At 38.3% G+C, this 20,018-nt stretch overlaps 2 pseudogenes; one reads left to right on the forward strand and one right to left on the reverse strand.

Annotated features, from left to right (window-relative positions):
- The first annotated feature begins 3,209 nt into the window (after positions 1-3,209).
- LOC148776589 (GTP-binding protein 10 pseudogene) lies at positions 3,210-4,518 on the forward strand (annotated as a pseudogene).
- A 546-nt stretch (positions 4,519-5,064) lies between these two features.
- Positions 5,065-6,021, reverse strand: LOC148776590 (olfactory receptor 11G2-like; annotated as a pseudogene).
- Between the last annotated feature and the right edge of the window lie 13,997 nt (positions 6,022-20,018).

Consider the following 20,018-nt stretch of genomic DNA (forward strand, 5'->3'; position numbering starts at 1 on the left):
CACATCTTGAGATTACATATTGATAACATACATGATGTAGAATTGAAAGATGTCTGTTTTTGTGAACAGAAAATGTGTGCAATTATCAACAGGGAAACACAACCAGTCTCCAGTACTTGTAGCAATTTCAGAAAGGATAAATTTCAGAAGGATAAACCCCTTCTCCATAAAGGAAGGGGTTAGTGTAATCAACTTGCCATCAAGTGGCTGGCTCTAGTGACTTCTGAGACACTCTGAGGCAGAAATTTGAAAGATATGTGGTGGTTTTGAAGTGGGACACTGTTCAGTTCAATTCAGTTCAGTTCAGTCGCTCAGTCGTGTCCGACTCTTTGCGACCCCATGAATCACAGCACACCAGGCCTCTCTGTCCATCACCAACTCCCGGAGTTCACTCAAACTCATGTCCACAGAGTCGGTGATGCCATCCAGCCATCTCATTCTCTGTCGTCCCCTTCTCCTTCCTCCCGCCCCCAACCTTTCCCAGCATCAGGGTCTTTTCCGGTGAGTCAACTCATCGCATGAGGTGGCCAAAGTATTGCAGTTTCAACTTTAGCATCAGTCCTTCCAATGAACACCCAGGATTGATCTCCTTTAGAATGGACTGGTTGGATCTCCTTGCAGTACAAGGGACTCTCAAGAGTCTTCTCCAACACCACAGTTCAAAAACATCAATTCTTCGGCGATCAGCTTTCTTCACAGTCCAATTCTCACATCCATACATGACCATGGGAAAAACCATAGCCTTGACTAGACGGACCTTTGTTGGCAAAGGAATGTCTCTGCTTTTTAATATGCTATCTAGGTTGGTCATAACTTTCCTTCCAAGGAGTAAGCGTCTTTTAATTTCATGGCTGCAGTCAGCATCTACAGTGATTTTGGAGCCCCCAAAAATAAAGTCTGACACTGTTTCCACCGTTTTCCCATCTATTTCCCATGAAGTGATGGGACCAGATGCCACGATCTTTATTTTCTGAATGTTGAGCTTCAAGCCAACCTTTTCACTCTCCTCTTTCACTTTCATCAAGAGGCTTTTGAGTTCCTCTTCACTTTCTGCCATAAGGGTAGTGTCATGTGCATATCTGAGGTTATTGATATTTCTCCCAGTATGAGTTAAAATTCATGTAGAACTATTCAGTACAACTGTAGCTGAAAAAGAAGCTTACCAAAAGTATCTGCTACAATAAACATCTGGCTCCATTACCATTTACTAGTGTGATATTTGGGAAATTCCTGAACCTCACTAAAACTGTTAATTTTCTAATTTTTTAACATAGTGTTGGTAATAACTTGCTCCAGAAGGTTGTTATATGTATAAAATAAATGCATATTATATGTATATAATAAATGAAGTGACTGTTCTCAAATTACTCAGTGTGATAACAGTTCCATCAGGTGATTTGGGAGAAAATAAAGTCATTTTGTCAAAATTGGATAAAATTCCATTTCAGTACATGATTTTTGGAGATTTATAATACTTACAATGTTTTGAAGACTTCATGAATTTGCTTACTTTGGTGTAACCCTTTACTTGCTTTATTTAAGAATGGCACTTAAAAAAGCTGAGCAGACAGTTTTTCTCCTTTCCTATTAACTTCACATGGATTATTCCTAGAAAAGCATGTTGGTAAATTTGGAGATAGTTTACATAAGTGGTTTAGCTCAGGATCAGCACTGATAAATTCTTAGAAATAGTAGGACATGTAATTGAAATAAAGGAAGTAGCCTGCAAGGCTGACCTCTGTATGAGAGGAGGTAAGAATTTATTTTATGATTTGGAATGAATGTCCAAATGGTGAGACTGGTCCAGATGGTGAGATTGAGGGAAGTATCTGAGGGAAGTGGTAAAACAAGAGATTGTTTATTGAGTAGATAGACTTTGCTTGTATCCTTGTAAATAATCTCCTAAAATAAACTAGACAAATTTGAAGTTTAGATTTCACTATATCCTTAATTCATAAAGTCCTGAATTAAGCAAAAGTTACTAAAAAACTTGAATTTTATTTCGTTTTAATTAATTAATTAATTTCATTCCATTTTAAGTGTCAGCAGCCTGAATTACGAGGTGTTTCTGATACGTAAAGTGTGAGATGCAAAAAGCCTAGTTAATTATTATCGCAAAATCGGTTACAAATGCAGAAACCACACACCTTTGGAAGCAACAGTACATTTTATTCACTACACATTCTCATCTCTTTTCCCTATCTGCTTTAAGAAAGCTAGATGACTGTAGGGTGAGCAAACCATAAGCACCCAGAAGGAAATAATAGTTAAAATAATCAGGGAAACAGCATCTTATGTTAAAGATATTTTGGATGATGTTCTTAATTAAGCATTTTTACTTAGGTAGATAATTTGTCCAGGCAATTGTTCACCCATTCAGTCCACTTTGTGAAATAGGACAGAAAAAACTTGCTATAGAACCCCCAGAAGTTCTGACCGTCCTTGTCCAGACAACCTCAGATTCTTGGGTCTTTCTTAAAGGAAGTCCAATTACAGTTGTACTTCACTTTGTGGAATAGATGATTTTCTGAAGGCTATAAATGTGGCTCCCTAAATTACACTTTATTTCTCTGTTATATTCTTAGAATCATCTTTAAAAAATACGTGCTAGTGGTGAAAATAAAATGCATAAACAAACCAACATTTGTAACTATATATTTTAAAAAGATCTTTAGACACATTTTAGATAATACTTAATATGTCACATGGCAAAAATACCGAAATAAAATATGGTCCTACAGCATGTCAATTGACACTGGATTTGCAGCAAAGAGAGAAGTCCTGACTAATGCCCTTTACATTTAGCATATATCTTAACTTTATTGAATAAACACGAGCCACTAAGTTCCTAATTCTTATTTTGAGTACTTTCTGACTTACTACTTAATATGCATCTAAGGCTGTTTGTTTCTTTACGATCCTTAGAGTAGAAACAGGAATTATTCTTTGGAAGAGAGTAAAAAGATCACACCTGTACAGCTGTACTTTTTTCATACGGTAATCCTTACATTCTGTGACTACCAGTGGAGAAGATGTTGCAGTGTAAATACCAAAACAAGTTTATGAATCCTCTTGAATCCTTATATGTTGCTTCAATTCTGAAACACAAAGCAGATTTATACTTCCTTTTAGAAGCTTGGTTATGATGACAAGTTCAATTTTCTTAAGACAATTTTATTTCTTAAAAATGACTAATCCGCTTCGCAGGCATGGTGCGCTGCAGTTGCATGCTGTTCAGAAAGTATGGAAACTTCATTGATAACCTGAGACTCTTCACCAAGGGAGGAAGTGGTGGAATGGGCTACCCTCGTTTAGGTGGTGAAGGTGGAAAAGGTGGTGACATCTGGATTGTAGCCCATAACAAAATGACTTTAAAACAACTTAAGGATAAATATCCTCAGAAACGGTTTGTGGCTGGAGAAGGAGCAAACAGTCGAGTTAGTGCACTGAAAGGCTCCAAAGGGAAAGACTGTGAAATTCCTGTCCCTGTGGGTGTTTCAGTAACTGATGACAGTGGTAACGTTATAGATTCCCAAATGCTGGAAAATCCTCTTTGCTAAGTAAGATTTCTTATGCAAAACCTGCAATTGCAGATTATGCATTTACAACAATAAAGCCTGAACTTGGAAAAATTATATATAGTGATTTCAAACAGATATCAGTAGCTGATCTTCCTGGTTTAATAGAAGGAGCACATATGAACAAAGGAATGGGCCACAAATTCCTCAAGCATATAGAAAGAACTAAACAACTGCTTTTTGTTGTTGATATTTCTGGATTTCAGCTTTCTTCCCAAACTCATTACAGAACTGCTTTTGAAACCATAATACTGCTTTCAAAAGAGTTAGAGTTGTACAAAGAGGAACTTCAGACAAAATCTGCACTCTTAGCAGTAAATAAAATGGACTTGCCAGATGCACAGGATAAGTTCCATGTACTAATGAACCAACTCCAGAATCCTAAAGAATTTTTGCATTTATTTGAAAAACACATGATTCCAGAGAGGACTGTGGAATTCCAACACATCATCCCCATCTCTGCAGTTACTGGAGAAGGAATCGATGAACTAAAGAACTGTGTAAGGAAATCTCTGGATGAACACGCCAACCAGGAAAATGATGCATATCATAAGAAGCAGTTGCTTAATCTACATATTTCCAATACAATATCTTATAGTGAGCCACCATCAAAGAATGCTGTTTCTAGTCCTAGAATGGATGTAACTTAAATATATGAAAAGTGATACTGAAATTGTGTTCATTTGAAAGCTCTTTGACATTTTTTAGAATGTTGGTTGTTACTAACCTGCTGTATATACCATCATTCAAGAACCATATTTTTAAAGATGTTTTGTAGTTAAGTTTGTCAACAGATAAAAAAATAACCAAGGGTTAAAAATGACAGTTTATAATGTTATGGCCATCCACGTGTAATAACATCCTATAGTATTCTATCTGTATGTCTCTGCTGCTGCTGCTGAATCACTTCAGTCGTATCCGACTCTGTGTGACCCCATAGACGGAAACCCACCCGGCCCTGGGATTCTCCAGGCAAGAACACTGGAGTGGGTTGCCATTTCCTTCTCCAATGTGTGAAAGTGAAGTCGCTCAGTCGTGTCCGACCCTTAGCGACCCCATGGACTGCAGCCTACCAGGCTCCTCTATCCATGGGATTTTCTAGGCAAGAGTACTGGAGTGGCTCTAGTGAGATAATTTTTAAGATTATAAAACAGGGTTCCTTATGAGCAACTAGGTTTTATTTGTTTGTTTTTGAGTTTGTCATTACCTGGTTCTCCTAAATTTGTAATAGTTCTTTTTTTTTTTTTTTGAACAACCTCAAACTCCTGATTTTGAACATATTCACTGATAATAAAGATCACTGATAATCAGCAAAAAAAAAAAAAAAAGACTAATCCATCATGTAGTGGGTGACTTTTATGATAATAGTAGGCTTTATTGTAATAGTTCCTTAACCAAAATTATTATTAAATTTTCTAGAAAACCATCCTGTTCGTGTCTTATTCAGATAGCTTGTGTTGCAACTTAGTTCACTATGACTTCTGATTTATGTTTTAAGAACAGATATTTCAGCCCAAAAGACTTTCCTTAGAGCAGCCTTCATCTCACTGTTCCTGAGGCTATAAATTAGAGGATTGCAGAGGGGTGTTATTACAGAATAAAATAAGGTCACAATTTTTTGCACTTTCACTGGGTGTCCTGATCCAGGACTAACATATATCACCATAACAGAGCAAAAAAACAGAATTACCACAGCCAGGTGAGAAGCACCAGTGGAGAAAGCCTTGCGTTTGCTGGCTTCTGAGGGCATCCTTACCACAGCCAGAATCACCAGCACATAGAAGCAAAGGAGGAAGAAAGGTGCGAGTCATGAAAACAGCATTGAAAGTAGAGTAAATGAGTTGTGTGGTGCTGTCTTCAGAACAGGACAGCATCATCAATGGGACAGGATCACACATAAAGTGGTCGATGATATTTGGGTTGCAAAAGGGCAACTGTGAAATGAGAACAACAGGGGTTAGGAAGAGAATGAACCCACAGGATCACCCAAAGATGATGATGGCAGTGTAGAGCTCTTTAGTCATGATGCGTGGGTAATGCAGAGGATGGCAGATGGCAAGATACCTGTCAAAGGCCATGATGCAAAGGTAGAAGCCCTCGTCACACCCAAAAGAGAACAAGTAGGACTGTGCAAAACAGCTCACGAAGGAGATGGACTTGCTTGAGGATAGAAAGTTGGCCAACATATTAGGGACGGTTGTGGTGACATAACATATTTCCAGGAAAGAGAAATTCCCCAAGAAGATGTACATGGGCGTGTGAAGGTGCTGATCCCACCGCACATCTGTGTTCCACATCAGGGTCGGGATATAGGCTACTGAAAAGAGCCCGAAGTAGAGGAGCTGCATTTCTGGGCTTGAGGGAAAGCCCAGCCCAGGAGGATTAAGTGGATAACAAAGTGGGTGGTTTCTCTGCTGGACATATTCATTGGTCTGGAAGACATGGGATGACAGAAGTTACTTAACTTTAACACAGTATACTGATTCTTCCTGAAAAATCCTAGTTTCGTTACCAGTTTGGGTAGATTAAGTAATAAACAATGAGTTTTATTTTAAAGCACCCAAATGGTGATCATCATAACCTATTGCCCAAGAGTATGATTTCATTTGATGATGTTGTTTAATCATGTAGTCATGTCTGACTTTTTTGCTACCTCATGGACTGTAGCCCACCAGGCTCCTCTGTCCATGGGATTTCCCAGACAAGAATACCGGAATGGGTTGTCATTTCCTTTTCCAGGGGTTCTTCCTCCATTGGCAGGTGGATTCTTTACCACTGAGCCACCAGGGAAGCCCTTCATTTTGATAGGATGCAAATAATCATATAAATAAGAACATGGTTTGGCACAATCATTAAACTAGATTGGGATATTGGATAACACTTAAGTGTAAAATTTGTAATTCAGAGTAAGTCACTTAACTTTCTGTGTGTTTTACCATAAAAAAGAATAGTACACACAAACCAGCATATGTGGAATTTCTAAAATATTATGTAAAACTAATTTTTTGTAATTAGTGATATTGATAATAATAGCAAATGAAATTTCAGAAGGTTCTATCTCACTGAGATAACAAAGAAAGAATACAGGGAATATTTCTTTTTGTGCTTGTTTATGATATTGTTAAGTAATGATGAAAAGGGCCTCTCTGGTACCAGCACAGGTGGTATATTATATGACTGTACTAAACACGTTTGGCGTATAAGAAATGTGTTTTCTCTGTCCGGCCTGTTGGATTCAGCTCCACAGCACGAGAAGAGCCCTAACCTTTGGCACCTGAATACTGAAAATTTTGATATACTCTCTAGTGAACTTGAGAACTAGATATGCCACTTGGGGCAACGGACCTTAAGGAGAGCAACGACTCAGAGTGACTGATGGACCTTAAGGAGAGCAACTACTCGGAGTGACTGCCCTGTTGAATGTGACTAGACTTGGCCCATTTTGCTGCAAAATAGTTGTGACATAGAGAAAAGATTTTGATTTGTGTGCATGGCATTTCCATTATTTTCATAGCTGCTTTCTATGTTTGGTCTCGTTTTCTCTTTTTTATGCATAACCTCTGAAACATTTTTATACTCATTCTAGGCATCTTCTATTGAGACAATCTTGAGACATGGAATATCTTTCTTAACCATTCTTGCTCCCCTCTTCCCCTAGTTTGTAATTATCGAATCAAAGCTTCATGTCTTGCTTTCTTAGAAGCCTACTGTTGGCTATCATATTTGGAACCTAAAGTGAAAGCACAGCTATTTATGTATTCTCATTGCTCATGGGGCTTTATAGATTTTATCAGGTCTGAATGCAAGCTGGTAGCCAATCTGTTTGTTTCTCATAGCAATCACATTATATCAGGGGGCACACAAGTGCTTCTGTGTGTGTGTGTGTATTTTGTCATCAAAGACAGTCTTCTTTGATCTATTGCAATTGTGAAGCAAGATTTGTAAAAGAAGATTATTTAAGATTTTTATCATGAATAATTGTATGATTTTTCTCAATTGAAGCTTTTGTACAGTAGCTGAGAGAGAATAAAATGTCATCTTGTCTAGAAACTCAAGCTATGGAGCTAGTGAATCTTGGCTTGTCACTATAAATGAGAGGGCCTTTCACTTAAGAACATATAAATTGTACTTACACACATACAGTGAATAAAAATACGCAGGAAAAAGAGAAAAATCATAACATTAAGAGGCAATTCATATGAATAAGCTTCAAAATTACCCTTAGATGTCCACAAATTATTCTGCTGCTTTTATTGAAGAAAAAGCTCAGCTAACACACATCATAGTGGTAGCTTCATAACTCATTTGACTGAATTTTTAAAACTCATTTAATTTTTGTCTTTTATATTGCAATGTGTGTCTTGATACCTTGAAACCCTGTTTGATGATATTGAAATTCCTCATTTTTACTGACAAGGACTTCCCCGATGGCTCAGCAGTAAGGAATCTGTCTGCAATGCAGGAGACACAAGAGATGTGTGTTCAATCCCTGGGTTGAGAAGATCTCTAGCAGGAGGAAATGCCAACCCACTCCAGTATTCTCACCTGGAAAATCCCAAGGACAGAGGAGCCTGGTGGGCTACAGTCTATTGTATTGCAAAGACTCAGAGATGACTGAGTGACTGAGCCTGCAGTGCAATGGCACCCTAACAGTGGCAAGTCAAATCAATGTCAATACTCACCCTGTTTGGGTCTCCTGTTACAGTATTTCTTGGGAATACTAACTGTATAAAGTCACAATCCAAAGGATATCCTACAAATGCAAGAAACAGGAAGCATACAGATGCTGAATGGTGTTTTATCACTTAAGGAAGATACACAAAATTAGTGAGCTTGAGGGCAATATGTGGGTTGGAGAGCTGTGATATCAGAGTGGAATCAGAGATTTGTCATATTATTTCTACTGAACAAAAAACAAAATTCATTATAATATTGGTAATAAATCCACTTCCAGTAATTTACCGTTATACATTTTAAAAATAAAATCCCCAAGTCTCTCTGTAAACAATACCCATTAGTATTTTAAAGGAATCAGAAAATTAGGTGTATTTCCCAAAGCTCAGGAAAATAATAGAAAGTTGATATTTTAAAATTCTCTGTCTGAATTTTATTGTAGTCAGATATTTACATTTAGAACAAGAAGTAAACACTTGTCAGCAAATCCATGTATGCAAAAATCTCAGCATTTGAAATAGGGCATGCAAAACTTTAACTCACTCCTTGGATGTGTGCCAAGAAGAAAAGTCAGAGAGGGGAAATAAAATATTCCCATAGCATGTGAGGGACTTCTGATGAGATGGCCGATCCAGTTTGTAACCTGTCATGAGAAGCAAAGAGTGAATTTTAAAAGAGTTTTTCCTCCCCAGCCTCAAGGGTCATATTTAGATGAAAGCCCAGATGAAGGTGTTGTCTAAATTCATTTCCTTGCATCATGGCCTTTTGAGATTTGGGAGCCATGCCCTGATATTTTGAAAGTATTTGTTCAGCAGATAAGATGGGTTTTGAATTGTCTTTATTTACAATGAAATCCAAGTCCTGCTGTTCCTTGAGGAATAGCGCACTTGCGGAGTAAGTTCTTATCTTCTCTTGAGCTTCCACTAATCAGGTTTTGCAAAAGTTTCCTGGGGAATAATTAAATAATAGCAGTGTTTGCTGTAATAGTTACAATAAAAAGATGTACCATTTGACTCTCTTTCTCTTTTGAAGAAAGAGAAAAACAAATTTTCCTCACTAATATTCTCAAATTTTTTGTTTAGAGACATTTCAGCTGTTATTTTATAATAGTCATTGCAAAGTTGCATTTTCAGGGCTAAGACTGGTATAGGGTTATTCAAGTAAGCAATTGTTTATTAAGTGCTGAACAGGCAGTAAGGATACAGCCTGTTTTTAAAAACAGAAAAAAAATTTCCTGCCTACCTAGAACAATTCAATTGAGGTTGGGGAGCAACAGAAACTAAACAAAATCAGTAAGTGAATAACTGAAATATTAACTTTTTCTTTTCATTCAAGAAAAATGAAACATGGAAGTGGGACGGATTATAAATGGAGTAGTGCTGAGGCAAGCACAACAGGTAGGGATTAAAAGTGGTCCACGCGCAGTTTGGGAAAAAGAAACTAGAGACAGAATTAAAGTTTTAAAGATGGGACTGGGGGGCACTTTGGGGCCTCATCACTTTTATTTAGTGTCTTGGCAAGCAGAAAGTATCTGTTGTGTTACAACGATGTCATTCTCCTGTGTCCCCAGTCACGTTTCCCGTTTATTGATTACTTTAAGCTATCTTTGTTATTTTCTTGTACAAGGATTATCACCTAGCTGGAGGTCATAGACCCGCATATACCTTAGGAAAACATCTTAGTGTGTGCACAAGCAGTGTTCTGAACTTGCGCTGACCCAGCGTTCCAAGTTCCACACTATGTTTTTCCTTAGCTTAGCGGGGTATGACGACCCCAACTAATCAACCCAATGTACTTTTATTTGGGTTATGCTGTATTGCTATATTTAGCTTTTATTCTTTTCCCATGGTGAGTTTCTCATGGCTTAGCCAGAGCAACAGGTGGGTTGACTATTAACCCCTGCGGGGTAGGACTTGTAATTTTAAATATGGTTTAAAAGAAAGCCTATCAGAGAACTTAACATTTGAGCAGAAGCTTGAAAAAAATGTGGGAAAAATCCAAGAGGAGATTGAGAGAGTTTTCAGACAGAAGAAACAGCTAATGCCAGGAAGAAGAATAGGAGTACATTTAGCATGTCAGAGGAAGAGCAGTGAGGGCAGTGTGCTGGAGTAGCATAAACTGGAGAGATGACCACTTTCTAGCACCCAGTTCTATTGTCTCTATTTCATCTTTATGCACTTCTGTACTTCACTGTACTCTTTAAGGGCTTCCCAGGTGGTGATAATGGTAAAGAACCCACCTGCCAATGAAGGAGACATAAGAGACGTGGGTTCGATCCCATGAATGTGGGTTCCCTCCAGGGAAGACCCCCCTGGATGAGGGCATGGCAACCCACTCCTGTTTTCTTGCCTAGAGAATCCCATGGATAGAGGAACCTGGCAGGCTACAGTCCATAGGGTTGCAAAGAGTTGGACACTACCAAAACAACTTAGCATGCACGTACTCTTTAAATTCTTTTTCAGATTTATTGAGATATAATTGACATATTACAATGTATGAGTTTAAGGTGTCAGTCAGTTCAGTCACTCAGCCGTGTCCAACTCCTTGCGACCCCATGAACTGCAGCACACCAGGCCTCCCTGTCCATCACCAACTCCCGAAGTCCACCCAAACCCATGTCCATCGAGTCAGTGATGCCATCCAACCATCTTATCCTCTGTTGTCGCTTCTCCTCCTGCCCTTAATCTTTCCCAGCATCAGGGTCTTTTCAAATGAGTCAGCCCTTCGCATGAGGTGGCCAAAGTATTGGAGTTTCAGCTTTAGCATCAGTCCTTCCAAAGAATACCCAGGGCTAATCTCCTTTAGGATGGACTGGTTGGATGTCCTTGCAGTCCAAGGGACTCTGAAGAGTCTTCTCCAACACCACAGTTCAAAAGCATCAATTTTTCGGTGCTCAGATTTCTTTATAGTCCAACTCTCACATCCATACGTGACCACTGGAAAAACCATAGCCTTAACTAGATGGACCTTTGTTGGCAAAGTAATGTCTCTGCTTTTTAATATACAGTGTATTAATTTGATACACTTATAAACTGCAAAATGATTACCTCCATAACATTAGCTAACACCTCCATCCACTCACATAATTACTGTTTTTCTTTGGTGGCCAGAACATTGAAGATCTTCTCTATCAGCAAATTTAAGTATATAATTCAAATTGTTGACAATAATCACTATGATGTACATTAGATTCTTGAGTTTAACTTTTTAAGATTTTAAATGGAAGTGATATAATGCAGTATTTGTCTTTGACTTACTTCACAAAGCACAATACCCTCAAGGTCCATCTGTGATGCTACAAATGGCTAGACTTCTTTCTTTCTCATGGCTGAATGATATTCTACCATATATATATATATCATATCTTCTTTATCCCTTGGTATGTAGATGGACAATTAGATGTTTCCATTCTTGGCTATTGTCAAAATTGCTGCAATGAACGTGGAGGTTCAGATATCTCTTGGAGATAATGATTTCATTTTCTTTGAATATATACTCAGAAGTGGGGCTGCTGGATCATATGATAGCTGTATTTTTAATTTTTTGAGGAACCTCCACACTGTTTTCCATAGTGGCTGTACCACTTTGCATTCCACTAATAGTGCACAGGGATTCTTTTTTCTCCACATCCTTCCAAACACTTGTTATCTTCTGTCTTTTTGATGATAGCTGTTCTAATAGGTGTGAGATGATATTTCTTGGTTTTGGTTTGTGTTTTCCCTGATTATTAGTGATGTCGAGCACCTTTTTATGTATCAGTTGACCATTTTTATACCTTTCTTGGAAATACATCTATAAATATCTATTTAAAATTTGTTACTTTTTTTCTTGAGTCACATGAGTTCCTTTTATATTTTAGATATTATCAGGTATATGGTTGGCAAATATTTTCTTCTATCACATAGGCTGCCTTTTCATTTTGTTAATTTTTCATCACAGTACAGAAGCTTTTATGTTAGATGTAGTCCCACTTGTTTATTTTTGCTTTTGCTGCTTTGTACAGCACTGGCAGACCAATGCCAAGGAACTTATTTCCCATGTCATCTTCTATGTTTTACAGTTTCAGGAATATCAGGTCATATGTGTATATATATATGTGACCAGCCTAGACAGCATATTAAAAAGCAGAGACACTACTTTGTCAACAAAGGTCCATCTAGTTAAGGCTTTGATTTTTCCAGTAGTCATGTATGGATGTGAGAGTTGGACCATAAAGAAAGCTGAGCTCCGAAAAATTGATGCTTTTGAACTATGGTATTGGAGGAGACTCTTGAGAGTCCCTTGGACTGCAAGGAGATCCAACCAGTCCATCCTAAAGGAAATCAGTCCTGAATGTTCATTGGAAGGACTGATGTTGAAGCTGAAACTTCAATACTTTGGCCACCTAATGCGAAGAGCTGACTTATTTGAAAAGACCCTGGTGCTGGGAAAGATTGAAGGCAGGAGGAGAAGGAGATGACAGAGGATGGGATGGTTGGATGGCATCATCAGGAGTTGGTGATGGACAGGGAGGCCTGGCGTGCTGCAGTCCATGGGGTCTCAAAGAATTGGACATGACTGTGCAACTGAACTGATCTGAATTGATATATATAAATCCATTTCAACTTGATTTTTATACATGGAATAATAAAAGAATCCAGTTCAGTTTTTTGCATGTGGGTATTCAGTTTTTCAACCCCATTCATCGAAGAATACTCTTGCCTGGAAAATCCCATGGATGGAGGAGCCTGGGAGGCTGCAGTCCATGGGGTCGCAAAGAGTCGAACACGACTGTGCGACTTAACTTTCCTTTTCCTTTCATTGAAGAGACTATCTTTTTCCCGTTATATATTCCTGGTGCCCTTGTCCTAGATTAGATGACATTATATGCATACATCCCACCAGGCTCCTGGGGAGGCAGAACTGCTCCCACACTGTGCCAGGGCGGAGGAGGAGCCAAATGAAAGGTTACTTTAGGATCATATCCAGGACAGTGGTTGAATTAATCTTCTGTGCCAGATGTTTTATTTTTGTCTTTTTTTTTTTTAATTTTGTTTTTCTTTTATGAAAAATTTTTATTGGAGTATAGTTGCTTTGCAATGTTGTGTTAGTTTCTACTGTACAACAAAGTGAATCAACTCTACATGTACAAATATCCCCTCTTAACAGGATTTCCTTCCTGTTTAGGTCACCAGAAAGCACCGAGTAGAGTTCCTTGAGCTGTATAGAAGTTCTCATTTGTGTGTGCATGCTCAGTTACTTAATCATGTCCAATTCTTTGTGACCCCATGGACTGTAGCCCACCAGGCTCTTCTGTCTATGGAATTTTCCAGGCAAGAATACAGGAGCGGGTTGCCATTTCCTACTTCAAAGGATCTTCCTGACCTAGGGATTGAACACACATCTCCTGCGTCTCCTGTGTTGGCAGGTAGATTCTTTACCACTGAGCCACCTGAGAAGCCTAGGTTTTCTATTATATACATAGGATCAGTAATGTATCATGTAGTTATGTACAGATGTGAGAGATGGACCGTAAAGAAGGCCGAGTGCCAAATAACTGAAGCTTTTGAATTGTGGTACTGGAGAAGACTTGAGAGTCCCTTGGACTGCAGGGAGATCAAACCAGTCAATCCTAAAGGAAATCAACCCTAAATATTCATTGGAAGGACTGATACTGAAGCTGAAGCTCTGATGTTTTGACCACCTGATACCAAGAGCCAGCTCATTTGGAAAAGACCCTGATGCTAGGAAAGATTGAAGGCAGAAGGAGAAGGGGGCAGCAGAGGATGAGAGATGGTTAGAGAGCATCACCAATTCAATGGACATGAATTTGAGCAAGCTCTGGGAGAGAGTGGAGGACAGAGGACTCTGGTTTGCTACAGTCCATGGGGTCACAAAAAGTCAGACCTGAGTTAGTGACTGAACAATGACAGTAACCAAAACAGATCGGGATGCTGAACCCTGGACTAGGGGCCTCTGAGTGGACTTGGATGACACTGAAAACCTTCCATTTCTGGCATCCGGTCTCCTTCCTATGGAATGAAACATGATCCCATGTCTGAGGATATTATCTTTCCTTCAAATCCTATTAAAGAACAGACTCCTTTTTATTTGAGAACCAGTTTGCTCACTTGTTTTAAGTTTATCATTTTGAAGTTTTTGTTGTTCAGTCACTCAGTTGTGTTTGACTGTTTGCGACCACGGACTGTATCATGCCAGGCTTTCCTGTCCTTCATTATCTCCTGGAATTTTCTCAAACTCATATTCATTGAGTTGATGATGCCCTCCAACTATCTCATCCTCTGTCGTCCCCTTCTCCTCATGCCCTCAATACTGAAGTCATTCTGTTTCTGCCTTGTTGTGCATTTCATCTGGTAATGCAATTTCAGTTTTCCTCTTTAGGTACAGGGAATTTAAAATCTTAATTTGTTGTTGTTGTTCAGTTGCTAATCCTCTGATTCAATCCAAACTCACTAAATTTTGTCATGTTATCTGAAAAATAATAGGAAACAAAGAGTAGCTAAAATGGCTCTGGCATGACTTTCAAGAAAATATTTCCAGTATTCTCTTGGAAGGCCAAGCAAACTGTATGTGAATTTATAAAAGAATGTCGTGTTATTGTTTATACTTCTTTTTCTATAAGTGGATATATGTCTATGTATCACAGATCCACTTTACAAAAGCTAACACAATATTGTATATCAACTATACTCCAGTAAAAACTAATTAAAAAAGAAACATTTATAATGGGATTAAAAGTGAATAAAATTATTTTTAATTAAAAACAACAAAATTATTTTTAATTAAAAATGTTTATAGATAAAATAATAACATTCATGGTCTCTTGTTAGCAACATTTACAACAAAGTGAACAGTGAATCAGGATAGTCAAAGGGCTCTCACATATACTTAAACTTTCTAAATAGTCATAGGTATCCAAGATTTTGGATTCCTAGTGCAGCATTGATACAGGTTGGTCTTCACAGAAGATCCTCTTTAGCTGTTATACAAAAATGGATAGAGGGTTTCCCTGGTGGCTCAGTGGTAAGGAATCCACCTGCCAGTGACATGGGTTTGATCCCTGATTCAGGAAGATCTCATCTGCTTTGGAGCAACTCAGTCCATGTGCCACAACTATTCAGCCTGTGCTCTTGAAGGTGGGAGCCACAACAAGAGAGGCCACTACAGTGAGAAGCCCGCACTAGAGCGTAGTCCCTGCTTGCGGCAACTAGACAAAAGTCTATGCAGCAACGAAGACCCAGCATAGCCAAAGCTAAATAAATAAATATAATTTTTTAAAAATGGAGTAGAGTCCAGAAACTCTCTCTTCCTTTTATTTTGCATTGCTTTCTGGCCCAATATTGTCCCTGGAGGTTGCCTCTCAGGAGCAGCAGGGACAAGCACGGTAAATAATTCAATCCCCAAATGTGTTTCACTTTCTGTGTTGAGCTCAAAGCTGAAAAAGCCTTCCTGAATCCATTGGTGAGACTGTCACCTAGTAATGGCCCTTCTAGTTTGCTGCTCACCTGACATCTCCGGACTCTATACATGGACATTACCAGCTGGTCAATACTGAAATCAGATTGATTATATTCTTTGCAGCCAAAGATGGAAAAGTTCTATACCGTCAGCACAAACAAGACCGGGAGCCAACTGTCGCTCAGACCGTGGACTCCTTATTGCCACAATCAGACTCAAATTGAAGAAAATAAGCACCAGACCATTCAGGGATGACCTAAATCAAATCCCTTATGATTATACAGTAGAAGTGACAAACAGAGTCAAGGGATTAGATCTGATAGAGTGCCTGAAGAACTATGGACAGAGGTTTGCAGCATTGTACAGGAGACAGGGATCAAGACCACCCCCAGTGATGCTGGGAAAGACTAAGGGCAAAAGGAGAAGGAGGCAGAGAGTGAGATGGTTAGACAGCATCACTGGCTCAACGGACATGAATTTGAGCAAATTTCAGGAGACAGCGGAGGACACAGTAGCCTGTCGTGCTACAGTCCATGGGTTTACAAAGAGTTGGACATGACTTAGTGACTGAACAACAACGGCAGCAACAAGCAGGGTGTAACACTCCCAATGTTTACACTGCCTCCCCAGTACTCAGTGTGCTTGACTCTAATTTTAGCCATACCAGGTGTGCACGCCACTGCACGTATACCAGGTGTGCAGTGCTATGTCCTGTGGCTTTTTCTTTTAGCTAATAACTGATTACATTGAGCAACTTCATGTACTTGTTTGACACCCATACATCTTCTTGGCAAGATCTCTTTTTAAATATTTTTGCTCATTTTGTTTTAAATTTTCTAGTCACTGAGTTTTGAGTTCTATTTGTGTTACAGATATAAGTTTTTTCAAATTTATAATTTGAAAATGTTTTCTTCCAATCTGCAGCTTTTCTTTGATTAATAATGTCTTTCAAAGATGAAACTTAATTTATCACTTTTTTTTTTTTTTTTATGGATCTTGTTTTTGGTGTCATCTCTAGGAAACTTTGCTTAACCAAGGTCAAACAGATTTTGTCCAAGTTTAACAGATTTATGTTTTGATCTATTTTTAGTTAATTCTTTATATGGTGTGAGGTAGGGATCAAAACTCATAGTCTTGCATATGGATATCTATGGATATTACCCAGGTACTATGTTTTCAGCACCATTTGTCAAGAAGATTATCCTTTCTCTTCTAAACTGGCTTTGTAAGTTAACTGTCCTATATGTGTGGATATGTTTCTGGGATTGCTTGATTGACCCATGATATCTGCCTTTTGGTTATAATATATCCTTTTGCTGATATCGTTTCGCTTGCTCATTTAAATAGTCCCCCAGTAATAGAGCCCACCATTTTATTGGACATACCTAAGTATACCTGAAATGCACTTGGAAGTCGATGAAATTTGCACTCAAACTTGAGTGCAAAATTTCCAAAGGTATTTTTGAAATATTGAGATGAAAAACTATGTATTCTGTAGCCTTCCTAATTCAATCCAATGTATTCGAATCCATCCCTAGAAGCTATTTTTGCACATGTATGGGGCTGTAGAGTCTGGGGAGTATGTGAGTGGTATATGCAGGCTATCCTAAAAGATCATTATAGGAGGCAAAGGGAACATTAGAGAAAATAGGTGGGGGAAATCTTATGCCAACTGTTAAAATATTTCAAGATTTTTAATATTTACATTAAGATAAATAAGCAAATTATTATAAAACACAAAAATTCAGAGAACATTTCAACATGCTTATTTTGCCAGATACAATGAGATACTAGGAATAAACAGAAGAAATTTCTAGAACCATCCTGTCTTTTGTTTTTCATCACCATAGGGTGACTGGTTGTATTTTATTCAGTGTATTGTACATGTGGGTGTGAATAAGATGGAACTTGTCTCAAAAAGAAATGAGCAAAGAATATACGTTGTCAACTTGTCTAAAACATTTTTCATGTTCTGACTCATTTTTCTTTGTATTGGCATTTCAAGATATTTTGGTTTTTGTTTTTATAATTTGACGATTATAAAAATCTTGGTAACTGAAGTCAAACCTCATGAGAATAATATAAACAACTGTAATGGAGAGTGAAAAGATGATACTAGCAATCAGCACTGCAATATTTCTTGTCAGAGTTCTGTATCACTTAGAATAGTCACAAATACCACATTAACTTGACTTTTTGACCTTTAGTCTTTACTTTGGTGGAAGAATTTCTTTTGAGAATCAATTTCTCTCTCTTTGCCTATGATTTCTTTGCAATTAATTAATAACCATACTTCGATATGATTATCTTAGAGTGGTATCAGTTCAGTTCAGTGGCTCAGTCGTGTCCGACTCTCCGAGAGGAGGATAATTATGCAACTATTTATTAATCTATGGGTTCAGTGAAGTTTAAAGACTTGATGTTCGAATCTTATGGAATGGAACCCCCTTTTCCAGAGGGAAATGAACATATCCATGCACTTATGTCATTTAAAATAAATCAACACAGGTTCGTAGAGGCACCTCCTATTCTAGGCATGGTCAGGTACAGGGAAGAGGAGCAAGAGAGATCCCCAACTCAGCCTGAATACACTGAGAATGAAGGTGAGAGGCTAAGGGGCTTCTCTGGTGGCTCGGTGGGAAAGACTCTGCCTGCCAGTGCAGGGGACCTGGGTTTGATTCCTGTCTGGGAAGATCCCACATGCCACGAAGCAGCTAAGCCCCTGAGCCACAACAACTGAGCCCACACAGCACAACGACTGAAGCCCACACGCCCTCGAGCTCGTGCTCCACAACAAGCCCACGCACTGCGGACAGAGTAACTTCTGTGCCACAACGAGAGAAAAGCGTGCCCAGCAATGAAGACGCAGAGCAGCCAAAATATAAATATGATTATACAAATTAAAAAATTAATGGGAAAATAATTTTTTAAAAGATGAAAACCTAAGATGGAAGTGAAAATGTCAGCTAGAATTAAGGATACACTTCGGCTGAAAGTGAACATACTGAAAAAACATGCAGAAAATGCTAAAGATTTCACAAAAATATCTAGTAAAACTAATAAACTTAGCAGTTCATTTGCAGAATACAAAACCAGAATACACATATTACTTGTACTTCTGTACACTAACAATTAACAATCTAAAAAAGAAATCAGGAGAACAATTTCATTTACAAGAGTATCAAAAATAATAAAATATGGAAAAACTTAACTAAAGACATGAAAGACTTGCACACTGAAAACTACAAAATGTTATTGAAAGAAATTAAGGAAGACATAAATGGAACGATATCCCATGTTTACGAATTGGAAGACTTAATATGTTAACATGTCCATATTACACAAAGCTATCTACATTTTAATGCAATACCTATCAAAATCCCCTATTCTTTCAGAAATAGAAGAAATTAGTCTAAAATGTATATGTAACCACACAGAACCTTCAATAACCAAAGCAATCTTGAGAAAGAAAAACAAAGTTGAAGACCTCACTTTTTTTCTTAAATCAAGTTTCCTTGTTATGCTAGGTAAAAAATCTGAAGTCCTTAAATGTCCAGAAATAATCCTCCCAAATGTCTGTTTTAATTCATTCTCAGTGGTAGGGCTTTCAGTGTCTCAGTGGCCTGAGGGATCCTTCCATATCTACAGCTTGGATTTCTGTCACTGACATTGGCCTGGTCTCTCAGGATCTTGGCTGTTCTATCAGTTTATTATGCCCACAATTTAAAAAATCTCAAAAGCAAGCCAGTCCCCACTCCGAGAATAATGAAACTGGGCACATTTTCATTCCCAGAATCCAGTACAGAAATTATCAAAGAACATAGCAGAAACTCAATGGCATTGGAAAGAAAGATAAAGTCTCTTTGATTTTAGCCTCACTAGGATGTCCATCAGTCTGTGCCATTTATCTGAAATTCCTGACCTGCAAACTTAGAACCAGGAGGACTTTTCTGGCCTAAGGTTGATTGGTCGCTATGAATTTGCCGTGTGCAGTGCACAGCCCTGAGCACCTATCACGCATAGACTCTTGAGCTATCCTTCCTCTCTGATGATCTTGTTCACCCTGCAGTACTGACCTGATTATGGGTTCTATCCAGTAACATTTTACCTCCAGTTATGATGTGTAGATTCTATGGTCCTATGGCACGATAGCCATTTTCACTGCCTCTGGCTATGAAACTGCATAGACCAAAGAAGCCTGCCTTTTAGAGAACAGTTCTTTTTCCACGGTAACTGACAAATTCCATGTCAGCTTGGATCCACATGTAAAGGGATTAACTTGAGCCTATGGTAACCATATGTGTCAAT

The sequence above is a fragment of the Moschus berezovskii genome, chromosome 9 (assembly GCF_049115385.1).
Source record: "Moschus berezovskii isolate FMDL1 chromosome 9, NW_MosBer_1.0, whole genome shotgun sequence".
NCBI lineage: Eukaryota > Metazoa > Chordata > Mammalia > Artiodactyla > Moschidae > Moschus > Moschus berezovskii.